This window comes from Sturnira hondurensis, unplaced genomic scaffold, assembly GCF_014824575.4.
Source record: "Sturnira hondurensis isolate 20B ecotype Veracruz unplaced genomic scaffold, ASM1482457v3 Scaffold0013537, whole genome shotgun sequence".
Lineage (NCBI taxonomy): Eukaryota > Metazoa > Chordata > Mammalia > Chiroptera > Phyllostomidae > Sturnira > Sturnira hondurensis.
Window position 1 is genome coordinate 2,367,993 of NW_028086168.1, and position 13,483 is coordinate 2,381,475.

Consider the following 13,483-nt stretch of genomic DNA (forward strand, 5'->3'; position numbering starts at 1 on the left):
CTGTTTGCTTAGTTTTTGTTTTCATTGTTTTCCTTTCTTTTATTTTTTTTAAGGTTCATTTGTTGATAGTTGTGAGTTTATTATCATTTCACTGTTCATATTTTTGATCATCTTCTCTTAGATAAGTCCCTTTAACATTTCATATAGTAAGGACTTGGTGATGATGAACTCCTTTAACTTTACCTTATCTAGGAAGCACTTTATCTGCCCTTCCATTCTAAATGATAGCTTGGCTGGATAGAGTATTCTTGGATGCATGTCCTTGCCTTTCGTGACCTGGAATACTTCTTTCCAGCCCCTTCTTGCCTGTAAGGTTTCTTGAGAAATCAGATGACAGTCTTATGGGAACTCCTTTGCAGATAACTCTTGCCTTTCCACTTACAACTTTTAGGATTCTCTCTTTGTCTTTAATCTTGGGTAATTTAATGATGATGTGCCTTGGTATGTTCTTCTTTGGGTCCAATTTCTTTGGGACTCTCTGGGCTTCCTGGACTTTCTGAAAGTCTATTTCCTTTGCCAGATTAGGGAAGTTTTCCTTCATCGTTTTTTCAAATAAGTTTTCAATTTCTTGCTCTTGTTCTTCTCCTTCTGCCACCCCTATAATTCAGATACTGGAATGTATCAGGTTGTCCCAGGTTGTCTTCACTTTTTGAACTCTTGTTTCTTCATTCTGTTCCAGTTGGATGTTCATTTCTTCCTTTTGTTCCAAATCATTGATTTGAGTCCTAGTTTCCTTCCTGTCACTATTTTTTCCCCTGAATATTTTGCTTTATCTCATTTCAGGTATCTTTCATTTGTTCTTTCATTTTACGATCAAGCTCAATCAATTCTGTGAGCATTTTGATTACCAGGCTCTAAATTCTCTATTAGATAGATTGGCTATATCCTCATCACTTAGCTCTCTGAGGTTTTATTCTGTTCTTTTATTTTGGCCCTATTTCTTTTTTCAGGGTCCCTATTTCTTTTTTCAGGGTCCCCCTTATAAGGAGGCAGGGTCTTAGGTATTCACCCAGGCAGGGCAAACCTCCTTGCTGTGCAGCTGGTGCTGCCTGTGGGGGAGGGGCCGGAGAGGGAACAGTGCAGCTTGCCTGCTCATCTCTAGTATGCTTTTCAACAAACTCTTGTGTGGGACTGGGGGTTTCTCCCACCACAGCAACCACTGTAGTCCAGTCAGCTCTGAGCCTCAGTTTCCCCTTAAGTCAGCCCCTCCTGTGCAAGCTGTAGCCAGCCCCGCCCCCAAGGTCTTCTGCCTCACCAGGGTTTCTCTCCAACCACCGCCTTACTGGTCTGGCTGTCCTGTTTGACTGTTTCTTTAATTCTGTGGTTGTCGGAGTTCCATGCAGTTGATTTTCTGGCACTTCTGATTGTTTACTGATTTTAGATTGATTGTTATCCTCCTTTTGGTTGTGCAAGGAAGCAAAGGGTTTCTACCTACGCCTCCATCGTGGCCAGAAACTCCCCCATAGGAACATTTTTAAAGCTTTATATATATTTTCAACTTGCTTTTCAGAAAGAATGTTCCTATTTACATTTCCATGTAAATGTGCATTTCATTGCACAGATGATCCTTTTTCATGTTCATTGGTGTTAGGTGAAGTTATAAATGATTTAAAATAGCTAATGTTTCTTAAACACTTACTACTGGGTTGACAAAAAGTTTGTTTGGTTCTTTTCATAAGAAGACCCTAGTAGTGCTTAGATGTCTTTAGTTTCATTTGAAACTATTTTGTTAGACTGTATTGTGACACCTGTCATATTAGCTTGCATATTTTAAAAAACTTATCAAATTGGTGGGGTTTTGTGTAGCCATTTTCCAACTGAAGTTGGAAAAAATATGCAATATTTTCAGCATATTATACTTTATTACTTCAAGAAAGCTAAAAACACAACTGAAATGCAAAAAAAGATTGTGCAGTGTATGGAGAAGGCACTGTGACTGACTGAAAGTGTCAAAAGTGGTTTGGGAAGTTTCATGTTGGAGATTTCTTGCTGGACATTGCTCCATGATTGGGTAGACCAGTTGAAGTTGATAGGATCAAATTGAGACATAAATTGAGAACAATCAATGTTATACTACATGGGAAATAGCTGACATAGTCAAAATATCCAAGTCAATAAACTTACTTATAAAAATGAAAAATGTATCTTTTATTTTATGGAGAAAGCCATGCATACAGACTCTTTGGCCAACCCAATACATCTCTGACTGAATATTTAACATGTATAATTTCTTTTAACCCCCACAACACCATCAACAGAAGTAGGTTCTACTACCTTTCCATAAAAATAGGAAATTAAGACTTAGATCAATAACATAAAGTACTTATCAAAGGGCCTAGCATATATCAAGTACTTGGTAAGTCTTCACTCATTTTTTTATAAATAATTTTTAAATTACAGGTAGTATTCAACATTTATTAGTTTCAAGTATACAGCATAATGGTGAGATATTTACAATTTATGAAGTAGTCCCCCAGTAATTCTAGCACACATGGCACCATACACAATTATTATATTTTTTACTATATTCTCTATGCTGAAGTTTGGATCCCCATCACTCTTACTTTTCGAGTAACTTGACCAATGAAACCTCTTAAATAGTGGAGCCAAGATTCAAACACTGGTCTGTTTCATGAAATGCCAATCATTCTAGACCATTCAATTATTGTATAGAGTTGCACTTTTTTAACTACCTGTGAGGTTGAAATTATTAAAGTCTATTCATAATAAATTTTAAATATTTTAAAACTCCTTTCAAGAAAAACTGTTGCAGGAGGACAAGCTCATACCCTTGGCCCACCCCTTCTCAGTGTGCTGAGGTGCCCAACATTCAGCAGACTGTGCCAAGCTGCAGGAAAGAGGGAGTGCCCTCTGCAGGTGGGGCTCCAAGCCCACTCTCTCAGAGGCAAAGCTTGGCTGATTACTGCAAGACCATCCCACTGCCCCACCTCTCATCTGTGCAACTGCCTGGCCCAGAGGCTGTGGGAACCCCAGTGCATACTGCAAGCAGGACAGGGCACTGCCTCCACTCAGTGGGAGGGGTGGTTGTACCCGGGTGCAAAGGAGCATTTGCCAGGAGATGGCATAGCTGCCACTTTGCTTGCAGCTCAAGGCCCCAAGGTGACAGACAGACAACCCCCCCCCCACTTTTTGTTTGGTAACAAAACTGAAGTAGATTAATAATAACTTATATTTTCAAATAAGCTTCCACTCCAATCTTATTTTGGTGGGATAAAAATGGTTCAGAACTAGGTGGAAGTGGTGGTTGTACAACACTATGAATGAAGTAAATGTCACTCATTATTAACTTTAAAATCATTAAATTTATGTTACATAAATATCACCTCAAAAAAATCTTTAAAGCATTTAGTGTTTATAATAAGTGTTGGACAAATGTATAAATTACAAGCACAGTTCTTCCTTTTTGAGGGTCAAACACATAAATAAATTACAAGCACAGTAATTAGACAGATAAAGCACTCTTCAACATTTAAGTTTTTTTTTAATTCTCACCAGAAGATATATATTTATAGATTTTAGAGAGAGAAGTAGGAGGGAGGGAGGGCCGGAGGATGGGAGAGAAAGAGAGAAACATGGATGTGAGAGAAATATCTATGTGTTGCCTTCCCCCCCCACCCACCCTGACTGGGGATCAAATGCGGAACATTTTGGTGTACAGGACAACACTCCAACCAAGTAAGCCACCCAAGTCAGGGCAACATTTAAGTCTTATGTCTAAGTGAAAGAGTAATTCAATTCCTATTCTCTTCCATGACAATTTAGAAATATTCACCTATCGTCAGGTATGATTATTCCCCCCTGGAAATTCCCTCTATAAAGTTTAACTGGATAGCTCAGTCATTAGAAAGTAAGCCTGAACTAAAAATTGCATTCAATTAAACTTCAACAAATTTCTAGTCCCTCAGAAATGATTATAAATCAAGTTCTTACAACTGACCAGAAGTAACTCTCTCATTCCAATAAGAATATCCCAACATTTCAGTTGTCTTCTCTATTTACATTAATGTGGTTATGAACAAAATATCAAAATGTTTTAATGTCTAAATTTTTAACAGTTACTACTACTCTAAAACCACAAAATTGACAGTTCTCAACCTTTATTTCAGAGTTAAAAGACTGACTTTCTCAGTTACGACTATGCCATTGAAGTAACTAGTAAAACATAAATATCTTCCTCATGGATCCTTCCTTCAAGAGAAATACAGATATAAAAATGCCTAATCATGTTACCCTTGCATAAAATTCCTTAACAGATTAAGTAACTTTTAGAATAAAGCTCAAAACTAAGTTGTGATTTAGCACTGAAAGTTCTTCATAAACTGACTCTTGCCTATGACTCCAACTTTAGCCCTTGCTATACCTTCTCGGTCTTTCTTCTCTGACCATATTAATGTCTTCTTCTCTTAGATGCTTATTATGTGCCAATTTATACTAATTTAATTTTTCATTATTCCCATTATTCTTTAAAGTCCTTGAATTTAGAGACTAAACCTTTTCAATCTGGTATACTCAGCACCTAGCAAAATAATCAAAGGCTGTTGTAAAATTAAAATATGAAAGTATGAGTAAGTATGAAAATCCATTATTAGCATGTAAAATAGTAGAGTTTATATTTCCTACATAGTGGCAAAAGGGAAAACTATATATGGCCTATAATGGGCATTGAAAAAAATTACAGTGTAGTCTTCCAAGTAAATAACATCAAATAGGTAACAATAATTTTTTAGGTACTTTTTTAAGCATCTCCTTCATTAATAATATAAATTTAGTCCCCTATTCAATGAAAGCTCATAATCAGCTCTACTTTATATTATAAAGTGAAACATTACTGTAAAAGAGATTTTGCAAGAAATCTTAAAAACGGATTTGTTAACTAGAAAATTCCAACTACCTCATTTTACAAATGAGGAAATGAACTGAGAGGTCAACTCATTTATGAAAAGTCACACTTAATGTTGATATTTTCAACTACAATATAACCTCATTTCTATTTCCACCTCATAGGCAAGCCCAGTAATGCATATGCACCCTTTTCATTTTCCCTACCTTTAATCTAGTGAGTATATGGGAACTTAATACTTGCCACATTTTACTGATTTCTTTAAGAACTGGCCTCACTTTAACAAAACCTCCTTCTCCCTAACATAAACATTTAATTAGTACCTTCATTTGCTAATTACTAAATACATCTAAGTCATTCTACTGAGAAGAAAGAGAAATGGGGAGACACAAATGGGTAGCAATGACATTGTCCCTTCCTTCAAAGTGCTCTACAAAATTAGGTGCAATCTGGTATAGTACTTTTACTATTAAGATGGTGCTTTTATAAATACATAGTACAAGAAAAATCTAATTACTTTCCATTATTAAAATATATCTACTTCTCCCAGTAGAAGATACGCTCTATGAGGTCAGCTCTTTGGTTCACTAATGTTCTCCGAATGCCTAGAACAGGTCCTGACACAGAAGGTACTTTAAGTATTTGTTGGGTCAATGAATGCTATAAAAAACCTGTAAGTAGTAAGACCCAAGTAATGTTTCCAACAATAGTGTGACAGAATATGTGAACTTTTTCCTGTCCTATTGCTTGAGCCTAATGTTTACTTTTTAATTTGATTGGCCAGTTACTCAGGCCTTGCATTACAAGAAACTAAAATAGTTCAGAGATATATAAATTACACTGCTTAATTTATAACATCATGCTCTACTCAACTACACCAAACCCTAGAAAACCTGCCAATAGAGGAAATCTATAGGCTCTTCTACTACTTAGACCTGAGCCATTTTTTTGAGTGCAAAGTGCCTCCAGATGGTCTCTTTTCTTTCTTATCAAAGGTCAGAATTGGTATTATCATCATCATTTTATAAAATGAGGAAACCGAAGCCAGAGAATAGGTAGCACAGAGATTTATTCACAGAATGTCTATTCTTCTCACCATACCAGGTAGCTTTCTCATCATCCTTTGAGATTCTTCTTCCACAATCTTAGCTATAAATGAGCAGAACACAATCTTTCTAGGTTTCCTCTTATCATCCCTGTAACAAGCATACAGGCTTTCTGATGTTAAAGGTTTTGCTATTAATCTATTGAGGGTAACAAACAGGAGATAACAAGAGTAACAAATCTGGAGATGTTACATCTAAGAATTTTGTGTATAAATGCCTTGCCCCATATAAAAATCACAGCATCTTTTCAAGTTCTTAGTGAGCCTCCAGTTTTTGGCTCTTTTTGAAATGATCAATGGGAGTCTTGCTAGGTTTCCAATATTTTACCTCCTTACTTACACTACCTCCCCACTATCCTCCCATGACACAAAACATTTCACAGGGAAAACCAGTGGGTACATCTCTATCAAGGGAGAAATTTGCATTTCTGAAGACCTTCAGGAATCACATCACTCCTATGAATCTTTGACTCTCAGGCAAATGATTGCTTATAGACCATTTCCTCAAAATGTGAGCTACTTGTCTCTTCCCTTTTTATGGAATACACAAAGCCCCCAGTACCCATTTTACAATAACTCTTCAGCTCTGAAATCCCTATCATGAAGTGTTCTCCTAAATTCCCTTGCACCCAAACCTATTCTTCATAAAATTCTTATTTTTGTTAAGAGCATCATCACCCTCCCCAAAATTTATCTTATACTCATACTTATGTCAGTTCCCATGCCAATGTCAACATTTCTCAGCTCTCTATACCCTTCACTACAATCCCCCTGTCATCACTTCTTCTCTCAACTACTGTAATTAAACTCTGCAGACTTCTGTTAAAGACTAATAGTAACAAAGAAAGGTTCTTTTCAACTAAGAATCTTGTACAAAATCCTTATTCTGGCATTTAAAGATCTTCATAATCTGTTTCCTGGTATCCTTACCAGCCTGTTCCTTAAACAGACAACTTGGGCAAATGCTTTCCTACCTCTGCACCTCTGCTTGGACAGTACCCTTATGTGGAGCTAGCTTTCTTCTCCCATCCTCCTCCAACTAGCCATTTCTGAATGGCCACATCCTCACGAAAGGAAAACAGCTGAGGCATGTCACTTATTGAACACATATTCTCTCTAGCGCTTTTACAAATTATCCTAATCCTCATAGAAACATAATGGCTTCATACTACATTTCTTTTTTTGAGGAAGGAACTGAAGAAACTGAGGGCTAAAGGCATTTACCCAAAGCCATCCAACAGCCAAACCAACGAGAAAGGAATCCAAGATAACTCCTTAGTATTCTGTATTCTTTAATAAAACATGACACCTAAAATGCCTCTGTGCAAATTTTAGTAACTCTACTAACAACCTGTGTGAACTAAGCAAGTTATGCATTTGTGATGCCTTTGTTCTCCATCTATAAAAAGGGGATACTGGCACTAACTACCTACCACACTGATTATAGTGAGGATTACATGAGACAATATGAAGTGCTTAGAATTGAATTTGGCCATGTTAGCTATTATTACTGTCATTGCTATTTATATGCTACGACATGTAAACTCTGACAATGCCAATTATGCTCTCACTGTTCCCAAATCAGCTTTTGCATAATGTAAGAGCTTAATACTGTATTTTCATATATGCTCAATCTTTGAAGAACATATAAATTTTTAAACAATAATTAACCAGCATAATGTAGTAAAAGAAATTCACTAGTCTATTAACAGTTTCCTCTTTTAAGAAAACTACAAGACTTACCAACTTTCTTCCCTTTTTGTCATGTGAAACTACCATATGCAATGCCATATGGCAGTAACATGTCAAATGGTGCAAAACACAATTTTGATTCAAACTAATCTTGCCTTCTACTCAACATTAATTCCCAGATTTTAAAATATCAAAAATCATACTTTTATTTTAAACACTAACTGGTTTTAGGTCATACCAACAGAAGTAAGCATACCACAATATTTGACAAAGCCATCTCATTTCATACACCTCTATGGCAATAACTATAAAACATAAAATGCCCTCCTATTCAATTTACTCAAAGACATAAGTAAATCATACCTAGTCCTACCCTTACTTACTAAAATTAGTGCCTGAAAACTTCTAAGATCTGAAAGTCTGTTACTCTGAAATGCAGAAAATAATCAAAGGAAGGGTGCTGAATGCTAGCAACAAAATGACTGAGAGAAATGAGCTTTTAAACAAGGATAGATGAGAACTGACTCCAAATCCTTCCAGCACTCTTCAAGTAGTGAAACCTCACAAACCAAGATTCTGTCTACGTGACTTACTATATTACACACGGAGACATCAAGCTGGCTGGCTTCAAATAAAGGCAGAACTAAAAACAGTTGTCATTTCTGAAACAGAAATAACTGGGCTCTACCTAATTGTTTTAAAAAATGAGGCTTAACCATGCAACGTTTTATTTTGATTAATTCTTACAATTCCTCCCTATTTACAGATACTATCCCTGAATTAGTACATAACAGAACTGAAGGCTGACCCAGCCTGACCCCCAAATTTGGGATCCAGTGTTTTGACATAATCCACAATAATACGGTAATCATTAACATCTTCCTCTTCAAACACACAAATTTAAAAACGAACAAAAACTCAATGAAATATTTACTATTATTCTACAGAACGTCCTCTGATATTTCTCGACACTTCTTGTCTCCTGTTTAAAGGGTTGGTTTGTTTTGTTTTGTTTTGGTTCGTGAAGTGGAGTTCATCTCCTTAACCCATTAAAAATTGTCCTTAAATAAATTAAACACTTCAATCTTGAGTTGATCCGTTTCTCTACAAGTACTCTTTGGCGGCATACCCATCTTACTTATATTGTATCACACTGTAGATGTTCTCCTTGTAAAACAACAGATCAGTGTTGACAGAAATGCCTTCATTTTCGCTGTTCCTGCTGCATCACTAGCAAATAAGAGTCAGGCAGGTTTGGCGCAACAAAAGGACCTGAGCGGCTGCCCACGGTGCTGAAGCTGAGGATGATACGATAGTTTTGGAAATTTACTATTGTCAAATTAGGGCAAATAGAGGAATTCACCGCAAGCTGACAGAGAACACTCTGGCTGCCACCCTAGTTGCTTCAGTGCCTCTGGGGTCACCAGGCTTTGGTGTCGCCCACTCCCTCTCTGGTACAGAGTTCTTTCGGCTGTGCGACTCAACTCAATAAGCTTCCGGGCAGAGCAGACTTTAAGAGGACAGGGACGTAGAATCTGATCCTAGCAGAGTCACGGCCCACCTTGAATCTGAGCTTCCAGTGGGGTAGGGGAGAGGGGCCGGGAGGAAGAAAATGGTTAGAAGGAAGTGACAGTTCTCTTCTTTTTTCAGAGATTAGCAAATCCCTGCAACTTAAGTCTGGCAACTCCGCCTGGGGACTTTGCGGCAAGTGCTCAACCAAGAAAAGCCTCCAAACATCTCCCAAGCTCCTGCCACCTCAGCAGGGGAATGGGAAAAGCCATACAGATAAACCAACAGCTTTAGATACAAACAAAAACTCACGGGATAGAGGTATGGGAAGACTCAGTCTTCCCAGGGCAGAGGTTTTTTTCTTTACCTTTTACGAAAAGCAGACGAGGGGGTGTGTTCTCGGGACCAGGCCCGCCACCCAGCGCTCCCCGGTGGCTTCGAGGCTGCTTCGAGTTCGTAGGGGTTCTTACCTGGAAGCCTGACCCTGCCCTCAAATAAACTTGCTGGCCGAGTCTCTGCGGAGTACTCCCTACCCCGACTCCATACTGAATATCCGCACCGACCCTACGGCCGGAGCCTAGCGGGACGACAACACCGAGCGAAGAGGAAGTCCTGCCCTGCGCACCTCATTGGCCTACAGCCGAAGGCAGAAGAAAGCCATTGGGCCATAGAGCTGCTCGTTAAAGTTCCTTCCCACTCTCACGCCCAGTGTCTCTGCCAGCTTTGGCCCGGCTTGCAGAAATACCGAGTTCTCGGAGTCCCGTTCTTGGCCACGTGATTTCGCTGGAGGGAAGGGCTGGGCGGGGCATACTTCTAGAGCAAAACTGAAGAATCTGACCCGTTTTCAGCAGGGGAGGGAGCAGATTAACAGGAAGGATTGTGTCCCCGAGAGTGGGGATCATGAGGTCAGGAGGGGATTGGACCCAGCGGCCAGGGCCAGCCACCCTGGTCTGACCTAACTGTTGGGCCAAAGCAGCCTGCAACCCAGCTAGAAAGCTCATTCTGGGAGGGCCTGGCGCTGGTGCCAGCACCACCCTTGCTTGACGGGCGGAAGAGGCGAGGAAGAGGCCTCATTCCCCTTAGCACCGAGTTCTGTATCCTGAGAGTGGAATGGATGCAATCAAAGCAAACGCCTTAGAGTCCGGGACCCAGGTGTTAGAGGTGTGAAGGCTAAACCAGAGTCCTACGCCTGCCTGGGAGCCAAGTTAACGTTAGCATTTCGGGCCGGACTGGAGAATATGTAAAGAATCCACAGGAATTCATACATGTATGGATGAAAAAAATTTTTACAGGCGACCTCATAGGGTGACCTGATCATAAATTCCGAACTGGTCAGGTCATTGTGAGTAGTCCCGCCCCAAGCATTTAACTTCTTTAGTGAAAAGTTTTTAAGTAAACCCTATTCTTTGTTTCTGTGCATCTAAATTAACACACCTTTGAAATGCCTGAGGAAATACCCCTGGAAAGTGTAATCTCCTTCCAGAAAGCGCATGATTTTGTTAACTATAATCAAACTCCCACCTTACTTTTGCCCACCTTTATGTAATCTTCCTTATTTATTTCCTTACCTAAAAATTCATACAAGTAACTGCAAAACTGTTATTCTCAGAAACATTTGAGATCTTGATTCCCGACAATTGTCAGTTTGGTTCAAATAAACTCTAAAGGTTTGGATGTTTCTTACATCGATCATCATATGTATACAATAGACAACTTGAAAAAGTACCACACAAAACTTTTAAAACCTTTTAGGAAATTTCTGGCCAAAGATTAGAAAAGATCAATTTCTTTACCAAGTTTTAAGTTAGCAAACAGTTCATTTTGTAAGATAGTGAAAGGTCCAGAACACAAAAAATCAGGCATCAGGCAAAAGGGTTTTTCAAAAAGTTTATTTTCCAGCAGTTAAGAAAGTTCAGACCAAAAAAAAAAAAGTCTTTAATGGTAACACTCTTTAAGAAATGACCTGGTCACTAATGTGCAAAAATTTATATAACATTGTAATGTAAAGACAAAATGGCATTATCTGGTCCGGTTGAAAAAAAAAATTTTCTCTGACAAAGCAATTCAACCCAAGGAATAAACCCTAAAGAAACACAGAATAAATTCATATAGAGGTATATTACGGTGAATTTTTTTAAAGTTAAAGAAAAACAGAAGTACTTAAGTAAGCATAAAGAAAAATAAAATTCTGCACTTATAAAGGAATAGAGGCTTGCCTTCTCAATAGCAACAAAGAACCTAGAGGTCAGTGAACTATATCTTCAAATGCTAAAATAAAATAATTATAATTGTTGAACTACAATTATATGCCAAGCCATGTTAGCATTTAAAAGTGAGAGAAAAATAAAGACATTTTTAGAGGAAATAACAGCATTAACTCCTAAGAGAATTTAATTGAAAGAGCTTCTAAAGGATGTCTTTAAAAAAATTGAAAACTGAACTCGAAAGAAGGAGTAAGATGTAAGAAAGTAGGGAGAAGGAGGAAATTGAGTATAATTTTCAAACCAGTAAATTTTTAAAAGGAAATAAAGAAAACATATCCAATAGAAAGCCAGTAGGTAGGGGTAGGAAAGGATCAAATAAGAAGTATTGTAGATGGCAAATATAAAATGAGTAAAAAGAATTATATCAGTAATCTACAAAAGAGGTAAATGGGATACATTTGCCAATTAAAAAATAAATATTCAGCTCTGACTGGTATGGCTCAGTGGATGGAGTGCTGGCCTGCAAACCAGGGAGTTGCCTATTTGATTCCCAGTCAGGGCACATGCCTGAGTTGTGGGCCAGGTCCCCAGTGCGGGGCATGTGAGAGGCAACCACACACTGATGTTTTTTTCCCTCTCCTTCTCCCTCCCTTCCCCTCTCTCTAAAAAGAAATAAATAAGTTCTTTTTAAAAATTAAATTAAAAATAAATTTTCAGCTATATATTTTTAACAAGACATGGTGCTAGAACAAAGGACAGCCAAAGATTGATGGTAAAAGAATGGGGAAAGATTTGTTAAGCAAACAACAAGCAAAACAAAGCTGGTATAGCTGTGTTATTATCGAGGGAGGATAAACAGACCTAAAGTCAAAGAGCACTGTTACTAGCATAAATTCAACTATTAAATAATGATTAAAAACATTGCAAAGACGTTATAATCATCTTGAGCCAATATGCATATAGAAACATGCCCTCAAAATATTTAAAGCAAGAATTTACAAGCTTACCAGAAAAAGTTGGCAAATCTACAATCATAAAAGAGTTGTACATATCTTTAAGCAAAGTTCATTAGTGATAACATTCTCAAGGAAGAGAATGGGTCTAGCCAAGATGGATGGGAAAGGCACAGGCATTTGATCTTTTTGTCCTGAGGAGCTGTATACGTATCATTTTAAATAACTGATAAATCCAACAGATTGTTGGATAACACAGAGGCATATAGAGAACCCTGCAAACATTTCTTTCGGGCATACCAGAAATCTTTTCAAAAATGGCATTATATGATATTAGAATACAAATCTCAAAAATATCAAAGAGTCAGTGGCATATAACCCACGTTATAAAACCAAAATATAATATTAGGTTTCAGTGACTAATAGAATACATATTCTTAAAATTCTAAAGGAATACCATGAACTTTAGTTAATGAATATGTAAAAATGTCAAGTGAACAATTTCCTAGGTGAAAGCTTTAACTTGCCCAAACACCTGAGAAGATATATAAAATCTAAGCATGCTAAGGAAATTTAAAAAGTTCTCAAAAATCTACAGCCCTCCCCCTCAAAAAAAATCATCTCAAGTAAGTTTTGAAGATAAGTTCACCACACCTTCAAGGAATACATAATAAAATTTTTACAAACCATTTCACAGAATTAAAAGGAAAACCCTAGTTGCTTTCCAGCTAATTCCACTAAGGTAGTATAACCTTGGTGCCAAAACCAAACAAAGGCAGTACAAGAAAAATTATAGGCCAACCTCATTTTGAATGAATATGCAAAAACCCCAAATAAAACTAAAATGGGCAAAGCTTAAAAAAATAATTTTTTTTCCTTAAGTGTGAGATAACATTTTAAAGTGTAATAATATGATTTACCACATTAATATATTAAAAGTAAAAAGCTATAAGATCATCTTACATATTCAGAAAAAGCATTTGAGAATTAAAGGAAAACATATATTATACAAACTGTTAGAGAAACCTCTCCAAAAAGCTAACATAAGCTGAGATTTAAAGAGGTTTCCTAGACTGTGGACCACAGGAGCCAACTCTGGTAAATTTAGGTAGAAAAAAAAGGTAATTTATTTCAAGAATATGAGAATATTCACAGGATC

General features: G+C 37.5%; 1 protein-coding gene across 2 annotated transcripts in view; it reads right to left on the minus strand.

Annotated features, from left to right (window-relative positions):
• Nucleotides 1-9,778, minus strand: part of RNF13 (ring finger protein 13) — a 123,817-nt gene extending 114,039 nt beyond the window's left edge. Inside the window, exon 1 of one of the 2 annotated variants that reach the window (XM_037061829.1) lies at nucleotides 9,638-9,778. The gene's annotated coding sequence lies outside the window, so the exon portion shown is untranslated. Of the gene's footprint in view, nucleotides 1-9,534 lie in introns of both variants that reach the window. The other variant, XM_037061828.1, reaches the window with a different exon arrangement.
• Between the last annotated feature and the right edge of the window lie 3,705 nt (nucleotides 9,779-13,483).